Here is an 8,509-nt window from a genome sequence, read left to right as displayed (position 1 = left end):
TGATTCCATGCCATCTTCATTTCCTTTTCTCCTCCATCGAGCACAAAAAGAGTATATTGATTCTATTTTAGCCGAGCAAATAGTTTTTGATAGTGATGAAGGCATCCAGCGTTTTCTGGTTCAATGGCGTGGACGACCAAAGTCCGGTTACACTTGGATCCAGCACAAGGAGAGACTGCCGATTGACCCAGACTTGTTGGAGTATTATCGGGGCTTTACCGAGCCGCTTTCGTCGAGGTCGACTTTTTTCCACCCGGAGAGAGTTGGTGTGGACACCAGTGCCAGGTCAGCCGATCGCCACAGGATCTAGCTAGCTCAGCGGGTCCCAGCCGATTCAGCCAGCCTGATTTTATTTTAGATTGATTTATTTTAGTTGAATTTATTTTATATTGATTGGGTTTGTTTGCATATTGTCATTTGGGTTTATTTGCATATTGTCATTTTAGGGCGTTTTTGGAATTGTTTTACTTGTAGGGGTTTATTTGTTATTTTGTGACCCTATATATATGGGTCCATCCTCATGTTTAGGGTTTTGATGAATGATGAATGAAAATTAGCCTCTTTATCTTCTTCTTCCCCCTCCTCTCCTCCTCCTCTTCTTCTTCCCCCTCCTCTTCTTCCCCCTTCCCTTTTCTTCCTGCAGTTGTCCTGCATCACAAATGCTATCATGATAATTTATCATGACCTTTCATTACTTATTTAAACTAATTGCTGCCATTTTTCTCTTCGCCCTTCCTAGTGAATGCACACGGATAAAGTCTCCCATGATCCATTTATAAAATAATTTTTGAAGTAGAATGGCAGCATTTTTGTGGGTCTAAAATAGAGTCTTAAAATTTTATGTGCATTCTATGAAAATTTACCATATAGCCAAATGATGTTGAAGATTGAAATTCGTACAACTTGGATTCAGGAGTTGGAGTGAGGATCCATTGCCTCCCTTTCCCAATGAAGAGCAAACAAAGTAAGCATCTCTCTCTCTCTCTCTCTCTCTCTCTCTCTCTCTCTCTCTCTCTCTCTCTCTCTCTCTCTCTCCCCTCTTTCCACTAGTACCTATGTACCATAGGGCTCCTCTCCACCTCCTTCTCTTGCCTCTCTTTCTCTACTCTTATAATCCTAACTTTGTATAACCCACCAGATCTCCCACGTCTTCAAAACCCCTTGCTTCTCCCAGTGCCACCATTCGATGGCAAGGAGCAAGTACTCTCATGGACATGCTTCGTCATCCCCATCGCCATTGCAGACTCAACCGGCAAAGCCCTTGCTCTTGATATTTGGCCAACCCATTCTCTCAACAACCATGTCCTTGAACACTGGTCAGAACTCTTCTTCTTTCTTGATTGATTCTTTCACTAATTTCATTTATAGATTGGGATGTGACACAAAAATATTAAAAATTAATTTGGTTTATGCCAAAAGGTTGACTACGGAGGCTATTTTTTTCTTTTGAAAGTCAATGAACATGTTCATAGAAAGAAGATAAGATTTTAATATGGTTTTGATTAATAAGACACTTTAAAAGCATATTTTTGCAGATCCATTTTTAGTTTATGTACTCTCATCCTTTGGAAGGGATTTTATAGGCACTGCAAGTATTCTTCCACACTCTAGGACTTCAGCACATCATCATCAATATAGATTTTCCTAAATTGGCCTATCATGTCATGGAAGATAGTATTTATCTAAATTAAGGCTATTTTGGGCAAATTTAACATATTCAGCCTCTCTTAATGAAGAATAGTATCTAATTCTTTCCACTTTGAACCTCATCAAATTTTTTTCAATAGATTCATCAGATTGCTAGGTCAATCTAGCTAGATTGGCTACAGACACTTCAAATTTAGTTTTATAGACCTGCGCATAAAATTGATACTCTAAATCTTGCTAAGTATGAATAGAATTAGGTAGCATATTGACATACCAAGTAAAGGTAGAACCAGTTAGCAAGTTTGTAAAAAGTTTTAATTTGAGGAAATCATTACTTTTTGGAATCCCCAGATAGGACAAAAAACCTTCCTATATGCTCCATGGTTGATACCCTATTATCTCCTAAAAATCTAGAAAATTCGGGCACATTATAGCCCCTAGGAAATTCATAAGCTTGGTCATACCATTTAGGGCTGTCGCTTGAGCAGACTTTGTTAAACCTATCCACGATAGGAAGGATTTGATTTGGGATGGTTTTGGACAAGACAACGTGGAATTGGCTAGTATAATGGATTCCAAAATATATTATAACCACCTATAGCAGCTTGGCATGGCTCCCTCGTCCCATGTTTTCATGCATATCCTAGAATTTGGAAAGGATATACCCACTAGGGTATTTTTCTCCCAAGTAGAAAATTGTAAGGGTGGCTTTCAGGCAATGTAGTGAAAAATTGCCTTCTTTCGGGTGCTTTATAAAGATTATACTATGGAATTTTCGTGGGGCCGGGAAACCCTCCGTTGGCCCCGCATTCCGTAGGTTGGTGCAGTTGCACAACCCTGATATCTATGTTTTGTTTGAGACTCGGATTTCCGGAAGAAGTCTACAGAGGGCTAGAAGGGCGTTGCCGAGGTTGTGGGGATTCTATGCTGTGGAATCTCAAGGATTGTCGGGAGGCATCATAGTAACTTGCGGATTGGGGCGTTGTAGGTTGGATAGTTTCAATGTCTGTAGTCAGGAGGTAATTATGGTGATTTCGGAGGGCAATAGGAGTCCCTGGGTTCTCTCTGCGGTGTATGCTAGTACTGAATATAGGGAAAGGAGGATACTGTGGGATGAAGGTTCTCAGGTGATCAGTGAGGGCCACCCAGTACTGATGGCGGGGGATTTCAATTGTATTGTTGACTCACAGGAGAAGATGGGAGGGAAGACCTTTTCTCACAATAGAAAGGTTAAGGAGTTCCAAGATTTTCTTACTTCTAATGGATTGATTGATCTGAGCTATTCGGGCCCTAGGTTCACATGGTGCAATAACCAGCAAGGGCGGGCCTGAGTTTGGGAGAGGTTAGACAGAGCCTATGCCACAGCGGGGTAGGTTCAGGGTTTTCCAGATCATCATGTTAGACACCTACCGAGGATTGCTTCTGATCATAGCCCTTTGTTGGTGAGTATAGAGGTATATACTCCTGTTCTTTCCCCCTTTAGATTTGAGAAGTTTTGGCTTTACTACCCCCAGTCCTGGGATATGGTGAGGGAGGCATGGGGCGCCCCGATTAGGGGAGATGTTATGTATCGGGTGTCCCGTAAATTGGAATTGACTGGAGGCGGTTGTGGAGGTGGAACCATGAGGAGGTGGGAAACATCTTTAGGAGGACGGAGGAGGAAGAGGAGGTCATTGCCAGGCTACAGTCCAAGGAGGCACAGAGGGGAGGATTATCGGAGGAGGAGGTGGGGGAGCTTAGACTGCACTTGGCTACTCATGATTCTCTCCTCAGACAGCAGGAGACATTGTGGAGACAGAAATCCAAAGTTCAGTGGATCTTGGAGGGAGACCGGAATACCAGGTATTTTCATCAGGCGATGGTGATCAGGAGGCACCAGAACAAGATCAGAGTCATCAGGGGAAGATGTCAGAGGATTCAGACATGATTCGGAGGGTGGTAGAGGGGTTTTTCAGGGCTAGGTGGACGGAGATGACAGGGGGTGGGAGACGAGTGGTGTTGCCGGTGCCTGGAGTCTGGGTGTTGGAGGAGGAGACTGCAGAGCTGATTAGGCCGATGACGGCGAGGGAGATTAGGGAGGCAGTGTGGTCCCTCGAGGGGGACAAGGCACCAGGTTCGGATGATTTTTCACCCTTGTTCTTTCGGAGGTATTGGATGATAGTGGGACAGGATGTGACGGTGGCTATACAGCAGTTTTTCAGTACAGCAGTGATGTCATTAGATTGGCAGAGGACCTTTATCACTTTGATACCGAAGCGATAGGATGCTACTGAGCCGGATCATTTCCGACCGATTAGCCTGTGTACCACATTGTACAAGGCTACAGCGAAGATACTTGCTGTTAGGTTGAGGGATATTCTTTCGAGGTTGATTTGTCCGGAGCAGGGGCTTTCATTGGAGGGCGCAGCATTTCCGACAATGTCCTAATAGCCCAGGAGTTCATGTTTGATTTGGGTAGGGGCCCGATGAGGAGGAGCTTGATGGGAGTCAAACTTGATATGGAGAGGGCCTACGACAGGATGCATTGGGACATTTTACAGCAGTCTTTGCTGGGGTTTGGTTTTCATGAGACAAGGATTCGGTGGATCATGGGATGTGTCAGGGCTCCATCATTCGCCATCCTGGGGAATGGCACGCCGTCTTGTTTCTTCACATCCTCAGGAGGGCTGCGCCAGGGATGTCCCCTATCCCCCTTGTTATTTATTATCTGCACGGATGCACTGTCTAGAGCCTTGCATCAGGCGGTGATTACTTAGGAGCTGGAGGCTTACAGGCCAGTGGTGGGGGCTACACCGATTTTCCACGTGTTGTTTGCTGATGATTGCTTGTTGCTTGCCCGATCGACGCAGCAGGATGCACGGGTTATTTACAGGATTCTTCGGGACTATTGTGCCGCATCTGGATAGCAGGTTAATCTTTCGAAGTCAGCTATTAGCTTCAGCCCGAAGACTAGACAGGCGATGAAGCAGTCTATTCTGAAGATCTTGGGGGTGGGCGAGCAGGATGGTACCATGAGATACCTGGGAGTCCCGATTCTAGGTCGGCGGTTGCGTGGCGGGGATTGCTCTTCCCTCGAGGTCAGCATCAGGCAGCGGTTGGAGGGCTGGCAGATGCACTCTTTGTCGATAATGGGTAGGATCACCTTGGTCTGGTCAGTTCTCTCTTCGATCCCTATCTACTTCCTTTCCAATTCCTTCATCCCAGTGTCGGTGTTGAGGTCTATTGAGCAGCTACTTAGAAATTTCATCTGGGGGAAGCATGGAGGGAGGGGCGGTGTCCATTTGTTGGCATGGGAGGTTTTGTGTCGGCTGACCAGGCTTGGAGGTCTGGGGGTGCAGTCTTTGCTGGTGAGGCGGGAGGTGTTGGTGGCCCGACACGTCGTAAGATTTATTCTAGAGCCTAATAGTATGTGGTCCTCGCTGATGAGGGCGAAGTATGGGGTGTTGTTGTCTGGAGTGAGAGTTGCTCGCCATCACTCACCGGTGTAGAGAGAGATATGTGCCAGAGCTATGTTGGTCCTTCCGGAGATCAGTTGGGCCATTGGTGATGGTAGATACATCGATGTACTGGAGGATTGCTGGGTGACTACGCAGCCGCTCAGCCGGTTGCCGACCATGGTGGATTCTGATCGATTGGCAGGCCACATGGTTAGTGATCTGATGTCCTCGGAGGAGGGTCGATGGAGGAAGGGGCTAATTCGGGAGGTTTTGGGGGAGCACTTAGCGGAGATGATCATGGCTATCTCGGTACCTACTCGGGGGGCACCAGACGGGTTAGTATGGATGCCGACGGGGCGGTCGCAGGTGCGTGCGAGGGACTTACAGGTTTTGTTCAGTGGGGAGCCAGTACGGCAGATCGACGGAGGTTGGATATGGAGGATGTAGATTTATCCACGGGTGGCACTCTTCTTTTGGAAGGTGGCCTGGGGATGCCTTCCTACTAGTAACGTGCTAGGAAGGCGGGGCATGTGGATTCCTGGATGCTGCGGGGTGTGCACGGATTCTGAGGAGACTATTGGGCATGTTCTTCTGTAGTGCCCCAGGGCTAAAGAGATATGGAGAGGGTCACCAGTCTCGCTACCCCAGTGGGTGGTGTCGGTACAGGATTTGCTACAGCTGCTGAGAGACTCGTTTCGGAGCCCTAGATCTGCTGAGGTAGGGGTGATTAGAGCATATCTGGCCTACTACATTTGGTTGGACAGGAATGCGGGCTTGTTTGAGGGCAGGAGGTCTCCTCCGAGGTTGGTGGTCAGTAGAGTAGTGCTTCAGGCCGGGGAGGTGATTTCATGCACGGCTATGTATTCTCTTGGGATGGCCAAGGACATCTGGGATACCCGCTTTGCTGTTACAGCGCCCAGGTATGCTCTTGTTTCTTGGGTGCCCCCACCCCCTGATTTTCTCAAGGTGAACTTTGATGGCAGCGTGTCTTTGGATGGGCGGTCAGGAGGGGTTGGGTTTGTGATCAGAGACCATCATGGTGGTTTGGTTGCAGCAGGGGTCGCGTACTCTAGGTCTCACCATCGTCGTGGCAGAGCTTTGAGCAGCTTGGGAGGGTATATCATATGTGGACGGGTGCTTGGTGCCGAGCGGGTGTACATCGAGGGAGATTTATTGATGGTGATTGAGTGGATACGGGGTGTGGATAGGTTCGGAGATGGTCACCCCCTTATTCCTGACACACACAGATTAGTGGCGGAGCTGGGCGAGTTCCAGGTTGTACATGCTTTTCGTGAGGCAAACATGGCTGCAGACTGGATTGCCTCCTATGTTGCGAGGCATTCTGGGGAGTTCTTGTGGACGCCCACGGTAGAGCTCCCGCCCTCATTGTAGTCTTTACTTTCTTCTGATTTGGCAGGATGTACTCACTTTAGAGCTATATGAATTGCCGTTTTAACCAAAAAAAAAAAAAATTGCCTTCCGACATTCATAATAGGTACTACATTAGCTGATGAGGCACATGCTCCCTAGTGTTCACAACAGGAACTGAATTAATTATTGGAATGACATACCTTCTAGTATTAGTTCCTACCTTCATTAAAGTCTTCCCATTGGTCCCTTGGTATGACATTTCAGGTTCTATCCTAGTTGCCATGTTCGGCCTAAGGCCGGCCAACACAACAATTTGTGCTTGAGGGACTTGATTCATTGCATTTGTGGATATGACATTATCTTGAACATACCCTTTTGTTCCATAGAGTTCAGCTAGATAGAATTTGGCCTTTCCTTTATCATTTATTTTTGCAAGTCTAGCCTCTCTAGAATCTTCATATTTCTATATTGTAGATCATGGCATGGTGGTTTACTAACTACTTGGAGATTTCTTTCTGGCACTTGTGCAATTCGGATGTATTGGAAGATGAATGTGGCAATAGATGCTTATCGGCCAAAACTGTAATTAGCCTCTCAACTTGCTTAGCAATTTAAGTCGAAGAAGAATCCTACTGATTAACAAACAGCCTCATGACTATAGCAACTTGACTTGTTACTGCTTTCAGAAGATCCTTCTGGCTTTTATCCAAATGATACTTGAACTATGTGATAGCATCATAGAGCTGAGTCACTATCCATTGGAACAATCCCACATAAGGAGGTTATCCTTCATGGCCAAGATCCCTTTATGGGGGTATTTCCTATTGAGTTCCAGAACCAGCATATGGAGATTGCCGTATTAGTGGACTATTATGCTATCCCTTCATGGTAGCAACATTTTTCATAGGATTCTTAGACTAAGTGATGCTTGAGATTTGTGCATCACTTCTTTTTTCAATAGTATTCCAAGTAATTAGTCCTATCAGGCATGCCAAAACTTATTTCCCTCTTTTTCAACAAGATGGGATAACAAGCTTGCAATTGGATTGAGAAATTACATGGATGTGCCATTGGTTTGTTATCGGAATTAAGAGGAGAAGATGTTGGGTTTGAGTGCCTTGAACCTTCAAGAATTTTTAATTACTAGAATGCTACCTAATCTACTGATAAACTTTTGATAAGCTAAAAGATAATAAAGAAGAAAATACTGAAAAAATTAAAAGATTCATTCAAATTCATCTATTGTCCGAAGAGTCAATTCTTTTCTTTGCCCATTTTCCTTTTATACTTTTCATTCTCTTGATTAATAACTGTCTGAAAATGTCTAGAATTTAGTCCACTGCATGCATTGGTTAATTATGGCCGGTAATCCACTTCTTATGCTAGTTATCAATTTTAATTTCAAATTTGAAAATATCACTCCAATTCTTCATTACTCACCACTCTCCATTTAAAGCATAATAAAATGTAACCTGGGGCTTAAATATCCGATTAATTTTATGTAACTTTAGCTCCTTAATAATGACAATGTTCGGGCCCACCTTCTAGAATGAATTCTGCCAGGTTGATATCTTTTCTGAGTTCCTTTTCCCCCTCTTCTTATCTAGTACAATGTTATTAGCCTTCAGTTTCTTCTAGTAAACAAAACGTTTAGTCTTCGTTCTTAAATACTATCTATCGGCCAATTTTCATTGACACTCTTAACTGAGGATTCTTGCCTAAAAATGTGCTATATCAAGACATGGTGCAAACAAATGGATTCTCGCCTAAAAATGGCAATCAATGTTGCCATATATGAAAAAGTTCATGATAATTAAAATTCCATAAATATTAGGGGTTGGACCAACTAGCAACCAATCATATGCTGAGTGGGAATTTTTCTAAAGTTTAGGATATTTTTGGAGATCCGTCAGTGGGTATTGCATCACATTTGTTGATTCATTTTTATCATGAAACAGTAAAAAGCAACGTACCGTAGCTCGATCCAATGCAGAAGCTTTGTATAGAGCAATGGCAGCCACTGTATTGCATCTGTTTTATTAGAACATAAGGAG

This window comes from Phoenix dactylifera, unplaced genomic scaffold (assembly GCF_009389715.1).
Source record: "Phoenix dactylifera cultivar Barhee BC4 unplaced genomic scaffold, palm_55x_up_171113_PBpolish2nd_filt_p 000268F, whole genome shotgun sequence".
Lineage (NCBI taxonomy): Eukaryota > Viridiplantae > Streptophyta > Magnoliopsida > Arecales > Arecaceae > Phoenix > Phoenix dactylifera.
Note: the sequence above shows the minus strand (reverse complement) of the source record.